Source organism: Phocoena phocoena, chromosome 20 (genome assembly GCF_963924675.1).
Source record: "Phocoena phocoena chromosome 20, mPhoPho1.1, whole genome shotgun sequence".
Classification (NCBI taxonomy): domain Eukaryota; kingdom Metazoa; phylum Chordata; class Mammalia; order Artiodactyla; family Phocoenidae; genus Phocoena; species Phocoena phocoena.
Window position 1 is genome coordinate 26,769,765 of NC_089238.1, and position 21,512 is coordinate 26,791,276.

Sequence of the window (21,512 nt, forward strand, 5' to 3'; positions counted from 1 at the left end):
TTCAGAGGAGAGTCCATCAGGAGGACTGATGGTTGCTATTCACTGAGCTAATTAATTGGCGCAGTCTAACCCAACTCAGAAGATAATTTGTGCCAATATTGGATGTGATAGCAATATTTTCCAGGGCTCATCTCCTGCACTTAGAGGGATGCTTTAAATTTGCTCTAATTCCAGGTGCAAAGAGAAAATATAATATCTTGAGGAATGTGAAAGCCTTTAATATGTCAAAATTTAGAGAGTGCAGGGGGGAACAGAGAAAAGAATGAGAAGCGATGTAAATCCAGGTAGATCCCAACGGACCGAAAAATTTGTCAGATGACATATACACTCACTGCATTTCTCTGAATCTGCTTTCTCTCCTGCTGTGTCCACAAAATCCATATTTTGAATTTCTAATCCCCAGTACTTCAGGGTGTGCCTGTATTTAGAGCTAGGTCCTTTAAAGGGGTAATTTAGTTGAAATCAGCTCATGGGGTGGGCTCTCATCCAATCTGACAGGTGTCCTTATAAGAAAAGAAAATTAAGACACAATGAAGGTAAGACCATGTGAAGACACAGGGAGAAGACAGCATCTACCAGCCAAGGAGAGAGGCTTCAGAAGAAACCAAACTTGCTGATATCTTGATCTTGGACTCCCAGCCTCCAGAACTGTGAGAAATAAGCTTGTTTAAGTCATCCAGCCTGTGGTATTTTGTATGGCAGCCTGAGTAGATTAATACATCTGCCTTGGATGGGAAGTGTGTGATTTCCCAGGGCAACCAGTGGTTAGAGCAATGGATATGGCTTTGAGAGTGAACCTGGCTTTGGATGGGGTGCTTTTGGGAGAGGGAGGGAGGGGGCTGGGACAGGGTAAAGTGGAGCTGAAGTAGATCCTCAGCCTGTGAAATGACGAAGGGTAATTCCTCCCTGTGGGACCTTATGCTCATTAATATCCTCAGGGGCAAGGGGAGGGCATGGACAAGCGGGTTGTGTTTTAACAGCACAGTTCTGTTCTCAGCCAGGAACGCTGCCATCTCCTCTCCCCATCTGCTCCTTTTCCTACCCATTGGATGCTTCCAGTTCCACTATTAGGACTTTCCATATAGCCCAAGGCCTGTGTGTCAAACCTGTAAGTGCATCAGGTTGCCTCAGGGCACTCTATTTCCATCTCTGGGTGCCGCTCAAAGTCATTGACACAGAACATTCCAAGGTTCCAAGGTAGAAAAAGAGGTTTCCAGATCACACGGTGAAGCACCGTGGATGTGGAAGTTACTGGGCTTCCAGTGTGTGTTGCGGGGTGCGGCTTGTTGCTCTCTGTTGCTTGTTCCCCAAGGGCCAGCAAGTAGGAGTGGCTGGTGGATGGGGGTTCCCAGAGACCACAGGGGTTGTGCTTCGCTCGGTGGGAATGGGTTAGGTCTTTCTAGGCTTCTGGTTTCTCCTAATGACCGTGTCCTTCCTCATCTCCAAGGATTCGTAAGGTTGTGAAAAGCCTTTTGGGTTCTGGGGAAAGTTGTGTAACTACCCTGGGTTCCTGTGCTAGAGGTTGGGCTTTGAAGACCTTGGCCTCTGGGCCTTGCCTGGTCAGACATAGCTGTTCTGGGTGTGCCACCCCTGCCCAGGGTGCTTTGGGATGCAGTGGGACCATGTCTACCTCCCCAGCTGGAAGTCAATGGGGTATCATTGACATGCCAATGGTGCTGCAAAGGAGACGGCGCATTGATGGGAGTCCACTTTGGGGGACTTCGGGTTGTTTACTTATCTGTCTCTGCCTCAGTTTCCTCAGCTGGAACATGCGGACATTAATAGTGCTTTTCTTGTAAAGCTGTTGCCAGGGGTAAATGAAAAACTTGCTGATGGAACTCTTAGCACAGTTCTTGATTTAGAGTAGTATTTGATGATGATGACGATGAAGAAGAAGAAGACGAATATAGTATTGGCTGGGTCTTCTTTTAAGGATTCAAGGGGAGATATTCATCAGGCTTCATCACGGTCCCAAGTACACAACCCTTCCAGATTATCCTCTCTTCTAGGGTATTTTTACAGCTCAGGAGCAATGTCTCCTGCGGCTGCCGGAAGTGCCTCCACCCCATCCTCAGGCCAGGTTTTAGGGGACTGGTCCATGAGCCCGTCTCTTGTCTAATTCTTCCCTGGAGAGGCTGGATGGGGGGGAACAGGGAGGAGGAGATAAGCTCCCATCCTCCTGACTGATGATTGATAGAACATCTGGTGAGCTGCAGGTGCCTCTTAGGTCTCTCTTTTGCCTACTTGATAATAGATGACCTCATCTGTCTCTCTACAGCACTTCCTTCTCCGTGCAGGTGACAGAGATGGAGCGATCCCATCCTTCACCTGGAGGAAGCATGACTTCCCAGGGAATGCACACTGCATTGCAGCGGGCCGAGTGGGGCATTCTGGGAGGTTACCACACTTACTGCTTGCAGGCATCGCCGTGTGCTGGCTGAACCACCCGCCAATGACAGGGCACCTCTGGCCAAGCAGTGAGAAATTAGAAGCTTTTCCTAGTTTCATGTAGAGTCTGGCCACCTCTCACCTTCACTGTAGCCCGGTGTCATTTCTTGTAGAAAGTAAAACACTGACTCCCCCTTTTAAAATTACATTATACTGAAACATCTAGGCACGCAAAAAAGCCACAGAGAAATATTTCCATAAACATTTGGGTACACAACACTCAGCTTAAAAAAGGATGTATTGCAAATGCAGTCAAAGCCTCTTGTTTATACTATTTCCCTCCTTTCCTATAGTGCTAATCACTGCTCTGAATTTCCCCATACTTGTTTTTATAATTTTACTACGTTTCTATGTGTTCGTAAGGTTTTAAACTTAAAAACAAAAAAATCGTATCACTGTTGATAGTCTCTGGCAGGTATTTTTCCCCCAATATTGTTTTGTTAGTTTTCTATACTGTGTCTTGGGGTTTTTCTTTTTTCTTTCTCTCTCTCTACAACTAAGGTAGTTGTAGTTGTGTTACATTTAAACGCAGGCAGGCAAACCCTAATAAGCCTCCCAGCATTACCTAGCATGGCTATCCTTCGGAGTCCCCTATTTCAACAAATAGTGAATAGTGCTTTGTAATTAGCATATTAATTGCATGCAAATAGATTGCTCTATGTTGCTACAGAGCACCTCAGTTTCCCTGATAATTGACCTGCATCCTTGAAAATTCATGATTTTGGTTCATTTGCTCAGGAAACTTTCCTTTCAGAGGATCTAGAGTACACCTTGACCTGGTTGAATTGAGCAATCATGAATTCCCAACTAATGGAATTCTAGAAGCCAGGTTTCACTGAGCAAACAAATGACAGCAGACAACCCACAGGAGAGGTTTCAACAAATTAATGACAGGACTATGCCCAAAACATAGGAAGAAGAAGTTGTGCCAGGTTCTAGACCTTTGCTAAGTGATGTTTGCATTTCATAAATGTACTTGAATTTCATGCCTTTCATTTCAAACTGGGAAGCCACTGCTCATCAAACCTCTCCCTGTGCTAACATCTCTGACCAAGGTGGTAAGCTTTCATCAAATAACCAATTAACTTTCAGAATTAAAGTGTACAAGAGTACAGCTAATTACTTTGCTACTTTTTATCTTCCTTGGACGTTAATTTCCTGTCAGTCTTTAGCTATAACACACACACATATCAATTAATCCAATGAATTTCCATTGGATGCCCATTATGTGCTAAGCTTCACCAAGTGATAGACAAAAAGAGCCAGACCTAGCCTCTCAGAGCTCATGATTTAATGGGGGAGACAAATATTAAGCAGATAATCTTATAAGTAAAAAATCTCAAATTGCAATAAATGTTATGAAGTACAGAGTAAGGTGTACTGAGTGAGAAAAACAGAGTGAACATTAGAAAGGATGGTGGGGAAAACCTCTATGGGCAGTGACTTTTTTTTTTTTTTTTTTTTTTTGCGGTACGCGGGCCTCTCACTGTTGTGGCCTCTCCCGTTGCGGAGCACAGGCTCCAGGTGCGCAGGCTCAGCGGCCATGGCTCACGGGCCCAGCCGCTCTGTGGCATGTGGGATCTTCCCGGACCCGGGCACGAATCCGTGTCCCCTGCTTTGGCAGGCGGACTCTCAACCACTGTGCCACCAGGGAAGCCCATGGACAGTGACTTTTGATCTGAGACAGAAAGGATGAGAAAGGGTCAGCCAGGTAAAGGGCGGAGATGATCCTCCAGACAAAAGGAAGGGGTGAACCAAGGCCCTGAGGTGTGGAACAATAGACTCATTGTCTATTGGAGACACAGCTAGAAGGCCCATGTGACTTTTATCCAAAACCTTCCAAAATGGTTGCTGAGGCTCCAGGTATCACATCCAGATTCCAGATAAGAAAAGGGAGCAAGATGAGTATTTTAGAAAGCAACATAGTACAAATGCTGTGGTTAATATTAAAAAGGATCAAAATATTTCAAGGGATGAATTTTTATAAACAAATTCTACAATGAAAGGTATTGTGTTACTTGAAAGTTTTGTTAAAAGATTTAAAAATTTTTAAATCGGAAAATGTTAAAGACTAAATTCTTTCAAAGGTTCAAACAAAAATGTGACCTGTATAATCTCCATAATAAAATGTGTCCTTGTATACCTCTCCTGGGTGTTTTCAAATGTTAACATTTTAAAAGTTTGAGTGATAGAGACAGCACTTAAAATCTTCATGAAGGGCTTCCCTGGTGGCGCAGTGGTTGAGAGTCTGCCTGCCGACGCAGGGGACATGGGTTCGTGCCCCGGTCTGGGAAGATCCCACATGCCGCGGATCCGCTAGGCCCATGAGTCATGGCCGCTGAGCCTGCGCGTCCGGAGCCTGTGCTCCACAACGGGAGAGGCCACAACAGTGAGAGGCCCGCGTACTGAAAAAAAAAAAAAAAAAAAAAAAAACTTCATGAAAATTCTTCCAGAAAGGTATACTTTCAGTAAAACATTTTACCATTTTATCTAAGTAGTAAAGGGCCAGAGTAAATTGGAGGAGACTGGGGCAATGGGCAGGGACTGGTCATGAGGAACCTGGTACCGATTTTCTGGATTACTTCCTGCTGCCCAGTTCTTATTCCTGCTGTTGTTCATCTCTGGGTACGTACAGGCTGCAACCTTTATGTCTTTGCCTGAGCTGTTCTTTCCACCTGAAATGTATTCTCTACAACAATCTTCCCTACTTGGCAAAATTTTATCTGTTCATCAAAGCTTCCTCCTGGGTCCTCCCAGCCACTTCTAGGAAAAAAGAGTCTCTCCCAACACCTACAGTATTTAGCTGCCCCTCATCTCAGTTGTTTGCTAATTCTGGCTCTGGGCTTAACTTCTTCTTATCAGCCTGTGCGCTACTTGAATCTGAGCATCTTGGATGTGAAGACCAGTTCCCATTATCTTCATATTCATGCCTCTCCTTCCCTGTCCAGTATCCAGCCTAGGAGGTCAGTGTGTCTTAAATACCTTCTCCATGAGTGAGTGAAGCCATAAGTGAGGTGAATAAATGGATTCTTCTTCCAAGTCATTAGCCCCAGTGTCTGAGACTGCTGGTTGCCCTTCGAATATCCAATCTCCCTTTCTTCTTCACCAGTGGAATCACAATTTTATTTGGCTGGCAATCTGTCTAGTTAAAACATTATATTATGCAGTGGGCATGGCCAATGAGAGGTCAACACAACTTATTGGGTGGGACTTCTGGGACAGATCCTTAAAAGTGGCTTATTCATCTGGATAGTATATCATTTATCCTCTTGCTCTCTTTTCTTGCCTGGAATCTGGATGTGATAGCTGGAGCCTTAACAACCTTTTTGGACCTTGAAGCAACCTTGAAGACTGACGCCACTCATAACATTGGTGGAGTACAAATATTGGAGCTTGGTTTCTGATAACCGTGGAGCACCGTGTCATTCTTGGATGCTTACCTCAGAACTTCCTAACTTTTTTAAACCATTATTATTTTCTCTGACATGCAGCCAAACCAAATTTTTAAAAATTAATTAATTAATTTTTGGCTGCATTGGGTCTTTGTTGCTGCACATAGGCTTTCTCTAGTTGTGGTAAGCAGGGGCTACTCTTTGTTGCGGTGTGCTGGCTTCTCATTGCATTGGCTTCTCTTGTTGCAGACTACAGGCTCTAGGCACGCGGGCTTCAGTAGTTGTGGCACATGGGCTCAGTAGTTGTGGCGCACAGGCTTAGTTGCTCTGTGGCATGTGGGATCCTCCCGGACTAGGGCTCCAACCCGTGTCCACTGTATCGGCAGGTGGATTCTTAACCACTGTGCCACCAGGGAAGTCCCCAAACCAAATTTTTATTAAGAAGCCTCTCTGTCAGCATTCTCTCTCTTTTTCCAACCTTGCCATTTATTCTTCACTCTTCTGCCCATCAAACAAATAAAACTCTACCCTGACCTCAGTGCCATCATTCAGGAACTGGTTTCATTTATTCATTCATCCATTTATTTAACAAGTATGTACTTAGCAGCATAAGATAGGCAGCAGGCATTGAATTTCGTATGAGGACACAGAAATGAGCAGAAGAGCTCCTGCCTCTATCCTCAGTAGCTCAGATGTCAGTAGGAGAAAGAGCTTTCTAATCAGGTAGAGCAGCTTGTTCAAAGGCCCAAGTCAGGAGCAACCATTGAACATTTGAACAACTGGAAGAAAGACACAAGAGCAAGGAGGGGAAAGTCAGGCCATGGAGGCTTTGGAGACCATAGGAAAGATGTCATGGCTTATCCTGAAGCATCAGGAAGCCACTGACAGGGTTGTTTTTTTGTTTGTTTGTTTTTTTCTGTACGCGGGCCTCTCACTGTTGTGGCCTTTCCCGTTGTGGAGCACAGGATCCGGACGCGCAGGCTCAGCGTCCACGGCTCATGGGTCCAGCCGCTACGCAGCATGTGGAATCTTCCCGGACCGGGGCATGAACCCATGTACCCTGCATCGGCAGGCGGACTCTCAACCACTGCACCACCAGGGAAGCCCTGACAGGTTTTAAATTGCAAATTATGCTAAGGTATTAATGGCTTCTTGGTGATATCTGCCCTCCGTAGGTCCATGCTTGAACTCACCAAAGGAATAAATATTTAATGGTGAAATTTATGGTTTGATAGTAAAGGCATTTAGGAGTGCATAATACAGGAGTACTCCTGAAAACACACCAAGGGTAAATGCCACCCTTGTGAGAAAAGGGAGACAAGATGGTGGAGTAGAAAGACCCTGGGCTTGCCTCCTCTGTGGACACACCAAAACCACAACTACATATAGAGCAATCATATCTGAGAAAGCCCTGAAGACTAGCATAAAAGCTTTTTCACAACTAAGGGCATAAGGAAAAAAACACATTGAAACAGGTAGGAGGGGTGAAGATGTGGTCTGGCCAAGACCCACCCCTGGCATGGCAACCCACAGGCAGGAGAGCTAGCACAGCCACAGAGGTCCTCCCTGAAGAGCAAGGGGACAAAACTCCACATATGGCACCCCAGCCTGTGGAAGACCCCAGCCTAGCACCCTGCACTGGGAAGACAAGTCTCCATAATGTCTGGCTTTGACTGGGAAAGCTGGAGGACATAGGAAACCAAGACTCTGCTCTTAAAGGAAGAATGCAAAAAAACTCACTTGCTCTGAGTCCCAGCTCAGAAGCAGCAATTTGAAAAGCACTGAGGTCATACATGAAAGAGATTCATTGACTGATTTTAGGGCATGTGCTGGAAGGACAGGGATCTGTTGGAATTTTCTCCAGGTACAGAATGCGCTGGTGGGTGCCATTTTTTTCTCACCTTCTACCTAGCTGGCTTAGCCCTGGTGGGTGCCATTTCTACTTTCCCTACCTACCTTAGCATCAACTTCCCTGCCCCAGCATTTACCTGAAAACTCACTCCAGCTGGTGCTCCAGCAAAGTGGCCCCCTTCCCTGCCACACTGAGCAGGTAGCCTTTGCCAGCACTGAAGCCCCTCCAAAGTGGATCCCACCCCAGGGGCTGGCCCTACACACCAGAGCACCTGCACCAGTCACAGCTGGGCTTCACAGCTGCCAGAGGCCCATCCCACACAATGGTGCACCTGCAGCAATAGTGGCCCAGCAACAATAGGAGGGTGCATGTGGCCCACACGATGAACGCTGCTGGCATACCTGGCTCTGCTGACCGGGGGACTGCACTATTGGGCCCCACAGGACACCTTCTACATAAAGCCACTCTTTCAGGACCAGGAGAAATAGCTAATCTACCTAATACATAGAAACAAACACAGAGAATTAGGCAAAATGAGGAGACAAAAGCATACGTTCCAGACAAAAGAATAAGACAAAACCTCAGAAAAATAACCAAATGAAGTGGAACTAAGCAACCTACCAGATAAAGAGTTCAAAGTAATGGTCATAGAGGTGCTTCCCAAACTCAAGAGAAGAATGGAGGAACACAGTGAGAACTGCCATGAAGAGACAGAAAATAAAAGAAAGAGTCAATCAGAGCTGAAGAATACAATAGCAAAAATGAAAAATACACTAGAGGGAACTAACAGCAGATTAGAAGATGCAGAAGAATGGATCGGTTATCTGGAAGACAGGGTAGTGGAAATCACCCAATCAGAACAGCAAAAAGAAAGAAGAATCTTTAAAAATGAGGATAATTTAAGGGACCTCTAGAACAACATGAATTGTGCTAACATTTACATTATAGGGGTCCCAGAAGGAGAAGAGAGAGAGAAAGGAATGGAAAACCTATTTGAAGAAATAATGGCTAAAAACTTCCCTAACCTGGAGAAGAAAACAGATGTCTAAGCTCAGGAAGCAGAGAGTTCCAAACAAGATGTACCCAAAGAGACCCATACAAAGACATATTTCAATTAAAATGTCAAAACTTAAAGAGACAATATTAAAAGCAGCAAGAGAAAAACAACTAGTTACATATAGGGGAGCCCCCATAAGACTACTAGCTGGCTTTTCAGTAGAAACTTTACAGGTCACAGGGGAGTGTCATGACATATTCCAAGTGTTGAAAGGAAAAAAAAACTTACAACCAAGAATACTCTATCTGGCAAGGATAATATTCAGATTGAAGGAAAGATAAAAAGTTTCCCAAGTAAGATAAAAGGCTACAGATTTTATGATTCCATTTGTATGAAACATGCAGAACAGGCAAATCTGTAGAGACAGAAAGAAGATCAGTGATTGCCATGAGCTAGGGAGACTTGAAGGGAAATGGAGAGTGACTGCTATAGGGTATATGGGACTTCTCTTTGGGATGATGAAAAAGCAACTATAAAAATCTGAATCTAAAATCCATTTTAAAATTGATTGTAGAGATGTTTGCCCAACTCTGTGAATACACTAAATACCACTGGACTATAAACTTTAAGTGGATGAGTTGTGTGACATTATATCACACAATTGAATTATATCACACAATTGAATTATATCAATAAAGCTGTTAAAAAATGGAAAAAAAATGTTTTCCCAGACAGGCAAAAGCTAAAAGAGTTCATCACTACTAAACGGACTTTACAAGAAATGTTAAAGGGATTTCTTTAGAAAAACGAACAAACAAAAATACCATAGCTAAAGATATAAAAATTATGAAAGAAAAAATCTATATCTACAATAATTAGTTAAGGGGTACACAAAACAAAAGTTGTAAAATACGACATTAAAAATATAAAACATGGTGAGGGAGTAAAAAATGTAGTGTTTTTAGTACGAGCTCAAAATTAATGACATCGATTTAAACTAGACTGCTATATACATAAGTTGTTGTATAAGAAGCTCATTGTAACCACAAACCAAAAACGGATAATAAATACACAACAAAGAGAAAGGAATACAATGGAGATTACTACTCGACCATAAAAAGAATGAAATAATGCCACTTGCAGCAACATGGATGGACCTAGAGATTATCTTTCTAAGTGGAGTAAGTCAGACAGAGAAAGACAAATGCCATATGATATCACTTATATGTGGAATCTAAAATATGATACAAATGAACTTATTTACAAAACAAACAAATTCACAGACATAGAAAACAAACTTATGGTTACCAAGAGGGAAAAGTGATGGGGAGGGATAAATTAGGAGTTTGGGATTAGCAGGTAAAAAAGAATATGAAAAAGAATATATATATATATATATATATATATATATATATATATGTATAACTGAATCTCTTTGCTGTACACCAGAAACTAACACAACATTGTAAATCAACTATACTGAAAAACAAGAAAAGAGAGAGAGAAAGTAATACAAACATAACACTAAAGAAAAGTCATCAAATCACAAGGGAAGAGAACAAGAAAAGAAGAAAGAAACAGAGAGGAACTACAAAAACATCAAGAAAACAATTAGCAAAATGGCAATAAGTAAATAAGTACATGCCTATTAATAATTACTTTAAGTGTAAATAGATTAAATGTTCCAATCAAAAGACATAGGGTAGGTGAATAGATAAAATTACAAGATCCAACTATATGCTGTCTATGAGACTCACTTCATATCTAAAGACACACATAGACTGAAATTGAGGGGATGGAAAAAAATATTTCACATAAATGGAAATGAAAAGAAAACTGAGTTAACAATACTTATATCAGACAAAATAGAATTTAAAACAAAGTCTGTGTTAAGAGACAAAAAACATTACGCAATGATAAAGGATTAATCCAACAAGAAGATATAACACTTATAAATACATGTTCACCCAACATAGGAGCACCTAAATACATAAAGCAAATATTAGCAGACATGAAGGGAGAAATAGACAGTGATATAATAATTGCAGGAGATGTTAACACCCTACTTTCATCAATGGATAAATCATCCAGACAGAAAATCAGTAAAGAATCATTGACCTTAAATGACACATTACATCATATGGCCTTAATAGTTATATATAGAATATTCCATTCAAAAACAGCAGAATACACATTCTTTTCAAATGCACATGAAAAATTCTCCAGGATAAATCACACATTAAGCCACAAAACAAGTCTTAATAAATATAAGAATGGCAGCATATCAAGCATCTTTTCCAACCTCAAATGTATGAGACTAGAAATCAGCTACAAGAAAAAAACTGGAAAAAGCATAAGCACATGGAGCCTTTCTTTCCTTCAGTGAATTGGATGAAAATGTCCCTCTTTCCCCACTTAGTATAGAGGTCTCCTTCCTGACTTGGGCTCTAGTTTGTTTTTATTATCATCAACTCTTTCTGTAAAGTGTTTTGAGAGTAGGAGAAATTAGCCCTCCCTGATATAAGCCTATGAATTTAGCATAAATGGCACTGTGTGGCAAATTTTTGAGTTTACAGAGGATAAGAATACAGTTTATGGTGCCCCAGGGAACTTTCAGAGCACTCTGAAAATAGCTCCAGAAAGTCAACAGAGGTGAAATAAAAAAAAAATTTTTTAAGATCTTTCTTATTTTATTTTATTTTTTCGCTGTACCATGTGGCTTGTGGGATCTTAGTTCCCTGACCAGGGATGGAACCTGGGACCCTGGCAGTGAGAACGCCAAGTCCTAACAACTGGACCTCCAGAGAATTCCCCAAAAGATTTATTTTTTTTTTAAATTTATTATTTATTTATTTTTTGGCAAAGCCATGTGGCATGTGGGATCTTAGTTTCCTGACTGTGGATCGAACCCATGCCACCTGCATTGGAAGCTTGGAGTCCTAACCACTGGACCACCAGGGAAGTCCCAGATCTTTTTTTTAAAAAAGGATAACCTCCATTGATTGTCAGGCTCTGGTTTACATGTGCTATGTCATTTAATCCTCAAACAACAATGTGAGGGGGGCTATGGTTATCCTTATTTTACTGATGAAGAAACTGAGGTTCAGAGAACTTAAGCATTTGTCCAAGGTCACGCAACAGGGAAAGTGGTGATGCAGGAGCTAGAACATAGGGCATGCCCCTCTAATGGCCACCCTTTCTAGGACACTTTCCATATCACTTGGGGGCCTCTTCAGCCTTGGAAGGTCCTCCTTGCACACAAGGAAGCCACTGACACGAGTCCCCTGGTGTATTAGTTCCTTGTGGCTGCTATAACAATTTTCCACAGACTTGGTTGCTAAAACAATAGAAATTTATTCTCTCACAGTTCTGGATGCCAGAGCCCCAGATCAGTCTTACTGGACCAAAGTCAAGATGTCAGCAGGGCTATGGTCCTTCCAGAGGCTCTAGGGGAGAATCTGTTCCTTGCCTCTTCCAGCTTCTGGTGGCTGCCAGCATTCCTTGGCTTGTGGTCTCATCACACCAATCCCTCTGCCTCTGTTTTATAAGGATACTTGTGATTTCATTTAGGGGCCATTTGAATAATCCAGGATAAGGTCCTTAGTTATATCTAGAAAGACCCTTTTCCAAATAAGGTAACATTTACTGTTTTCAGGAATTAGAACCCAGTGCCTCTGGGGGTTATTATCCAGCCTGCTACATATGGTTCTATGTCCTATTGTATGAGGGGGCATGCCCTGGTTCACAATTCATGTAAGCAGCCGAAATCCATAATGGGGGTCCCTGCTCTGTCCCACAGCATCCCTCTGGGTCAACCAGAGCATAACTGGGCTGAGGACCAGGTATGCATTTAAACCCAACATGACATAATGTTTATCTGAAAGTAATTCTGCCTCTGAATTATTTGCAAATGTTCCTCACATTTTCCCCCGTCTCTTTAGGATTCAGAGCCAATTTGTAATAAGCAAGAGAAGTCTGACCCAGATTAAAAGATACAATTAGTCTGTCTGCATGGTAAACCTAAAAAGTACTACTTACAACAAGTTATTGGTTTTTTTTGACAAAAGGAGATGTCCTAGAAGAACAATAAAGCCCCCAGCACTGATAAGAACCTTGTAATTTACTCAAAACACTATGGTGCAGAGGGATAGAACAGCCCCTCAGAACCTGCGAGGTTGCAGTATGTCCTGTTCTTGCAGGCATAAGAAGGGACCCCCAAGAGAGGAGGTGACCTCCCTCACTGCATAGAAGAGAAGGGACTGCCAGACAAGGCTGGGGAAGTCCCCGATTTGCCTTTCCCTTGGAACTGCTAAAGGCTGCCTCCCTGGAAACACGTGCCCAGTGGGGCTGCCAAGTATCTGGGGGCCGCCCTGAATTGTAGACAAAAGTCCCACTGACTCAGGCAACCAGCTCTCCTCAACCGGCAGTGGGAGGGGGCAATCTTGGAACATGAGTGCTGGCTAGTGAGCTCTTGAGTCATGTCTGCCTCACAAGCTTTGGGCTGGAAATCTGGAGGTCTTGGATATCATCTTGAGGATACTGGCACACTTGATGGGGCTGGGTATCAGCCTTCTCCTCAGCCCCACCTTCCTTCCTTTTACAGGACCTGGCCTCAGCCTCAGCCACAGAGTGGAGCTAGGAAGCCACCCCCATAGCAGCTGTGTATTCTGGGCGAGCTCCTGGGGATCACCCCATTTAAGTGCCATGCCACAGTGTGGGTAGGAATTCTATAAAAGGAGTCCTACTCTTTTTATAGATGAGGAAACTGGGGTGTGATGGGCTGAATTGTGTCTCCCCTCAAATTCATGTGTTGAAGTCCTAGCCCCCAGGACCACAAAATGTGACCTTATTTAGAAATAGGGTATTTATAGAGGTAATCAAGTTAAAATGAAATCATTAGGGCAGGCCCTAATCCAATAAGACTGGTGTTCTTATAAAAATGAGAAATTTGGAGACAGAAGTGCACACAGGGAGAACAAACATCATGTGAAGATGAAGAGAGAGATCGGGGTGATGCTTCTACAAGTGAAGGAACATCAAAGATGGCCAACAACCCATCAGAAGCTAGGGGAGAGGCATGGAACAGGTTCTTCCTCAGCCCTCAGAAGGAACCTTGATCTTGGATTTCTAGTCTCTAGAACTTTGAGGCAGTAAATTCCTGCTTTTAAAGCCATCCAGTTTGTGGAACTTTGTTACGGCAGCCCTAGCAAACTAATACACAGAGCTTAGAGAAGTAACTTTCTGGGGCAGACATGGCTAATTGTCTGACCTCCAGTTGTTCCCAACACTTTTTTATTTGTTGCTTCCACCATGAGGACCAGAGAAGCAAAACACCTGTGTTGCCAGGCTCTAGAAGCGTCCACAGCCTTTGGTCTGACCAATGAGACCTAAGTATTTTTGGTGTTTCTGGGAAAGGTTTTGCTCTCTTGATAAAAGAGATAGACAAGACTTATCCCATCCCTCCCTTCGTCACTTCCTCTGCTCACAGGAGTGCTGCCCAGCACTGCAGTGGCCAGCTTGCAAAATGAAGATGAGGCTCAAAGAGCTTCAGAGTTCCTGGGTCTCTTATGGTTGAACCACAAGAGCTGGATTTCTTCTTATGAAGGAAAAATGAACCCCAGTTTCTTCAAGCCATTGCAGGCATATTTTATGCTGCTTCCTGCCTAGCTCATTCCCAGCTGCTCCAACAACCCAGGTTATCCTGCTGGTGCGTTTCAGGACTCTGGTTAGATCCAGTTCATCCTGGCTGCAGTGCCTGCAGTGTGAAGACACCGACTCTGGACAAAGTTGGGCCATGTATCCTACAGCTGAATGGCTTCATCTCTGTCTCCCTGAGGGCACCCAGGGAAGGTGAGGGTGGGGGGATGCAGCAGCTGCCCAGCACTATAAACAGAAGAGGAGACAGAAACCACAAGCACACAGTGCATGGGAGCAGAGCAGAGTTGAGAGAGCTACAAGATGCCTTTTAGAGCCCCATTCATTCTCATCCAACTTTGCTTTCAGGCCCAGGATCGAGCTGCATTGCCTTTTAACTCCTTGCGGGGTTGGTCGGGGGGGAGGAGGGACAGCCAGCTTCTGGGAGGGGACTAGAGCTTTCTGGGAGGAAGGCCATATTCCAGGCAGGGCAGAGTATCACGGTGAATGTCCATACAGTGAAGCTAGACAGGATCTAGGCTGTAGCTTTTTCTTGCTTCTGCTTCCTCAAACCCTCGAGCTCCTCCATTTATGTTTCCTATATCTCTCTGTGGTGCCAAATACAAAGTCTTCTATACAGTAGGTGCTCAGTATGTGATTGTCTAAACATATAAAATTGGGGAGCCTGCCTGTCACAATTACTCTGACCTCTGATCATCCTATAACACAGGACCAAGTTTTGGCTAGTTCTTTCAGCTGGATCTTACCCAGAGACCATGGTGATTGGCTCAAGGGCAGACATGTGACTCCAACCAAGCCAATAGGAAGTCTTCCCTAGGATTTTACAAATTAGAGCAGGGAAGGAAGTACTTCACTTCTCTGGCAATGAGGTATTAAGAATGTGAGACCCTGGCCATTCAAGCCCATGATACCTGGAGTATGAAGAAAGGGCCTGGGCAGTATGATATGCTCTGGTCCAACCTGCCTACAAGCCATCCCCCAAACATGAATTGGACTAGAATCATAGCATGATCATATTAGTAGTTACCATTTATTGAGTATTTAGGGTGGGTCAGTCTGTGCTTAAGACACCCTCATTCTCGACTTGAAGGTGGGCTATCTCTTCACTGACATCCCAGGACACCATGCTTGTCCTTCTTTGACAGCAATCCCCACACCCTGTACTGAATCATTGGTACACAATCATTTGCTGAGTACTTGTCAGGATGGAAGACACTGCACTTGGCACTGAAGAGGGACGTAGAAAATCACACATGGTTTCATATTAGATTAGAGTGTAAGTGTGCTTATTGCTGTATTAGGCAAGTTTATGCTGAAACAACTTGAAGCAAACAACCTGACACTTTTAGGGTATTATAACCATAAGCGTTTATTTCTTGCTCACGTTATACATCCATGCTGAGGGAGTCTAGGACTCTGCTCCACAAGGCCTTCACTCTGGCTAATGAAGCACCAGTGTGGCAGAGGAAAGAGAAAGCATGACACACAGACTCTTGAATTTTCTACCTGGGAGTGGCCGATCACCCATGCTCACATTTCATTGGCTAAAACAAGCCATATGGCCGTGCCTGAGTTCAGCAGAAGAGGAAAGGAACCTCCTTCCAAGGGATGGATACCAAATCTTTATGATGAGTGCATTGTCTACCAGCCCTCCATGATGGCCAGCCTGGAGACTTGCACCTAGTAAGTACTCAAGGATTGCTTGCACTGTTTCCTTCCTGCCATTTATCACACTTGTAATAAATACTCAGGAATTATCTGTTTCATGTCTGCTTCACCCACTGGACTAGAAATGGCCTTGGGTAGAGTCCGCTCTGTGTCTGCTTAATTGCTGTAACCCAGCACTTAGCCAAATACCTGATACATACAGGTACAATGAATGCTTGGTCATGAATACATGAATGAATAAGGAAAGTAACCATGATGGAATTGACACCTGCTTCCTTTATGTGCTATTCCAATGCTCAGTGTACATCAGGCCCTCTGCTAGGGTCGGGGCTGGTGAGGTAGACTGAACCTCATTGCCCTGCCCTCCTCCTGCAGCTGGTGGCTGGAGCAGAATCTCATCAAGTCTGTCCCCTATCTGAAAGTCAGGAGGTTGGACTACACCCAATACACTTAACCTCAGAATGTTTGGGTCAAATGATAACTTACATGAAACCAATAGAATATATCCAGCCATGTGAAATTATCAATGAACTGCTTCTGACCATCAAAATGACGTCATATGATTCAACCTAATATGAAACAGATGAGACTAGAGCTATTTGAAGCTGGGATCCCACTTCTTCAGTGTTTCCCCATCCTCACAGCACTCACATTCACAGAGTCCTTGTGTGAAAGTCTCTGGATGAAATGATGTCCACGTCCTAAAATTCCAAGTCTAATTCCAAGCGCTTGTGTAGGACTCTTAGGCACTGAGACACATGGACCAGGTACATCTGAGGGCAAGTCCCCCTCTGCCAAAGCTGACCCCGGCACCTGCCATATCTGGGAGTCCTAAAGGCGGTCCCAGGCCCTGAGCTACTGCCTGCATGCAGTGTCTTCTACATGGCCTGTGTGCTGTGGCACTGATTCCTTGGCTAACTGGATGAGAAATTGTGGCACGTTTCTTTACACAGCTCTTCCATGCATCTCTGTCAACACCGGTTTACATTCTGGGATTGAACTAATTTTTTTCCCGTTTGCTCCTGGCTGCAAACTTCAGGCAGCTCAGTTTTGCTGCCCTGTGTTTGCAACTTGGTCACCCCCTCTTTTCCATCCCCATCCCCAGCTAACCACATCTGAGAGCCAGCATGATTAGCAGGCTCCGTGTGATGTGATCCTGGCACTGTAGCCTGAACACTCCTGTTACTGTTGAGAGGTAGGGTGTGGAGAGTGAAGGCTCCAAGGACGCATGAAAAAAGAGGGGGGAGGACTGTGTCTTCAGGGCACAGCTTGAGTGCTGCCCAGCTCTAAACACTCTGACTCTGACAGCTAGCAAGTTAGGGTAATCATGGTGATAATGCTGAGTGCAGTTAATGTTTACTGAGAATTAAGCCCCCAGAACTGTACTACTCCGGTTCATGCATTTCAGAATATCCTCTTTACTACCCTAGGACCCTATGAGATATCATTATTATGCCCATTTCACAGATGGAGAAATCAAGACCCAAGGTGTGAAATAATGAGCCCAATGTCACCCATTAGGACTAAAGCTTCAAAACCTGTGTCTGACTCAAGAACTTATGTCCTCAATAACTCCTTTATATGGCCTCCCCAAATCTTGATGCTTCTAGGTGGCTACTTAAAAACAAACGTTTTCCCAAGCGTAAACAGCACCATAGCCTGAAAATGGTGGGGATGAGGTGTGGATTTCTAGAAACCTGAGCTGGGAAGCACCTTTGGGAGGGGGACTTGCAGTTTTCTGGGCGTACCTACGTGGTATGTTTCAATTTTAAAGTGACGAAATAGGAAGATGTTTCCTTGGGGCTTCCCCAAGTGCCTAGATATTGGCTGACAAGGGGGCCAGTTTTCTCACTGACATTCTTCTCCTCAGTAGAATAATTTCAACTGTAAGAATATTTATTTTTAACTGCCCATGGGGCTCTCTACAAATGATTTTCACGTTGAGTAAGAAAAATTGGAACTCTAACCATTTTTATTTTTCCAGAATTGGCCTGCAAAACATCTGGCTAATATCTTCTAAAGCTGAACGTATGCATATCCTGTGACCCAGCAATTCCACTCATGGGTAAATATCGGAGAGAAATGAGCACATATCAAAGATGAGGACTTCCCTGGTGGCGCAGTGGTTGAGAGTCCGCCTGCCGATGCAGGGGACGCGGGTTCGTGCCCCGGTCCGGGAAGATCCCACATGCCACGGAGCGGCTGGGCCCGTGAGCCATGGCCGCTGAGCCTGCGCGTCTGGAGCCTGTTGCTCTGCAACGGGAGAGGCCGCAGCAGTGAGAGGCCCCCCAAAAAAAAAGAATGCTCAGAGCAGTACTTACAGTCCCAAACCAGAGACAACCCAAGGCTCAGAGTTGATAAGTCAAATTATGGTCTAGTCACACAGTGACCAGTACACGACAACGAGAAGGAGCAAATTTCAGCAAATTTCAACAAATTTCATACCCAGGGACATGGAAGAACCATTAGGTTCACTGCACAGAAGAAGTCAGACATAGAAAAGTCCCTCCTATATGACTCGATACTTACAAAGTTCTTAAACAGGTGAAACGAACATCTGGTGTTAGGAGTCAGGATCTTTTGGGAGGGTAGTGACTGGGATAGGGTACAAGCAAGCCTCTGGGGTACTGGCTTCACTGGGGCAATCACAATATGTTTGCATCCTTTTCCGTATATGTTATACTTTAATAAAAATCTTGCCTTAAAAAAGGCTGTTGCCTTTAGCTGAACTTGAACCTTATCTTTCTGGACAGCTCACCAGAGATACAGTGGGTGGGACCCAGGCGAGCTTCATTATCTCCACCCGGAGTCCCTTATCTTCTACCTCAGTGTTGTCAAATTGAGGGGTGCCACCAATCTGGAAGCAGAAAGCGGGTTGTACAATTAATTTAGTGAGTCTTAACCAGCATTTTAAAAGACAAAATATAATATCCTATGACATAATCTAACAGCAATATCAGACTGAAATAGGTAGTAAGGATAAGTATTATGTGATGACATGAAACTACTTTTTTAAAGTTATATACATGTGTATATGCTGGATTGACACATAAAAAAAATGGTTTTTCTTACTATGAGTTTAGGTTCAAAAGTTGAAAGTTTGCAGATTTCTCCCAAAAGCGGCAGGTCATGGGTTTGCTGTTGGGAATCATATTACATGGAATTTTATTCTCTAGAGCCCAGGTGTGGGAGCCAGGGGCCCTCTCATCTGGTTTTCCTCTTACCTGTCTGGGGAACCCAGGTGAGAGAGGTGCTCATCCCTGAGAGGATTAGAGAGGTGTGACCCGTACCCTAAGCCATCCTGAAGAGGAAAATGCTTCTCTCCTCTCTGTGGTGCTCTGGGTCTTGATAATGCCCAGTGCCCACTCTGAGGTCCCAGATTTGTCCCACATTTCTGAATCCCTCTGGAGGCCCCTGGCTGTGGGAATCCAGGCATGACCCCAAAGGACACCCCATGGGACTGGCCCTCAGATTCTCTACTCCCTTGACTGTGGCTTTGTTGAACCTGAAGGGCAAGCTGCTATCCTCACACGGCCATCCTGCTGCCCGGGCTGGCCGTGTATTTCCTCCACTGGTGGCTCTTTAAGGAGATGGGGCCATGCAGTGAACCCTGGAGGGTGTAGCTCTGCCTTGCACGGTCCTGCTTGGACTTTGGGCTAGCCGCGTGCACCATCTCTTTCTGCCACATGCAGGGAACGGATGCTCTTGACACCCATGATCACGGCCCTGAGTTCCCTGCAGTGCGCACTCTCTCTGCAGCCGCCTGCACCTCTTTTCTTTACTGACGAGGGCATCTATGGTAGCACAGAGCTTGCTCTGCCCTACAAGCAGGGGCAACCCAGAAGGATGGGGGACTTACCAACTTGGGGACAACTACCAGCAAATTGGGGATGGTTGCCAGTGGATAAATGCCCCAGCCTCCTGTTCTCCCGGGGCACAATTCTGAGGTGGGCTCGGCACAGCCTCTCAGAAGGTCTCCAGTAGAAAGCGCCCCAGTCGCTCATAGTGGTAAGTTGCTCACTGATGCACTTTTAATTACCTTTCTTCTCTTCTCTGCCTTGCCTCTTCCTCTTCCCCTCCTTTCCTGTGCTTCTTGGGATCGCCAGGTCTCTCTCCTCCACCAAATCCTTTGATGGTTGGCCATCATCCCAGTACTAATAATTGACTCTCACCTGACACTTACATTTTTAAAGTCTCTGCATGTCCAGGGTTATAATTGTCCAGACAGTTTTTGCATTGTCTGACCTGGAAAAACTGGACAAGTGGAAGCAGCTACAGAGAAGGAGAAGAATGTCACATTTTTGGAGCCCTGCTCTGTGTCAAGGCCATTGTTAAGGTTTTCTTTTAATCCTCATTATGACCCAGTGGGGTGGGCTTTGGCAGAATTCCCGTCTTACAGATGAGAAGGTGAGGTTCAGAGAGGTGATGCAACTTGCCTAAGGACACCTAAGTTAAGCCAGGATCTGAACGCAGATCCAATTAGCATCGAGGCCCCTGGAAATCTCTGCTGCTGCAGGGCTTTAGGGTCAGTGGCTGATGACAACAGATGGAGTCATTACACGTGCTTTGTGACAGCAAAGGGGACACTTTGTCCTATGACATAGTTTCCCTACGTTAGCTTTCTCCCACCGAGATCGAAAACTTGTCAATAGCTCAGTAAAATGTGTCTGATATTTGACCCCTAAGTCATGGTGACATAGTGTGAGACCCAGATAAAAACATGCAGCTAATTAAAAAACAAATCTGAGAGTGCCATTTCTCTGCCCAGAGCCTTCAATAGCTTCTCATATGCATTCATTTCCCGTTGCTGCTGTAACAAATGATCCCATACTTAGTTTAAAACAAGACAAATTTATTATTTTACAGTTCCGGAGTCAGAAGTCTGACATGAACTTGGCTGGAAGCAAGGTGTTGGCAGTGTTGCATCTCTTTGTGGAGGCTCTAGAGGAGAATTCCGCTTCCTTGTCTTTTCCAGCTTCTAGAGGCCACCTGTGTTCTTTGGTCCCTTTCCTTCCCCATCAAAGCCAGCTAGGTTGCATCTCCCTGATGACTTCTTCTATGAACACATTTCTCTGTGACCACAGCTGGAGAAAGTCTTCTGCTTTTAAGGACTCATGTTTAGATTGCCTCACCTGGATAATCCAAGCTCATTTTCCCATGTCAAGGTTGTACCATTAATCTCGTCTGCAATGTCCCTTTTGCCATATAAGGTTACATACTCACAGGTCCCGAAGATTAGGACAAGGACACTTTGGGGTCATTATTCTGCCTACCACAAACAAAACCCCCCAAAGCATGAACCTACCTGTCCCTAACTTTGTTGTACTATCTCTCCAGTAATTGCTGTACTGTACAGGACACACCAGCTTCATTTGGGTCCTGGGGCAGGTTCATAACCACTGTCCCTCCTCCTGCCACCTGCCTTTCTCTCCGCTCTCACCCCCCTACACTAACATAATTCTAGCTCCTCTTCAAATTTCAGCTCACACGTCCCTTCCTC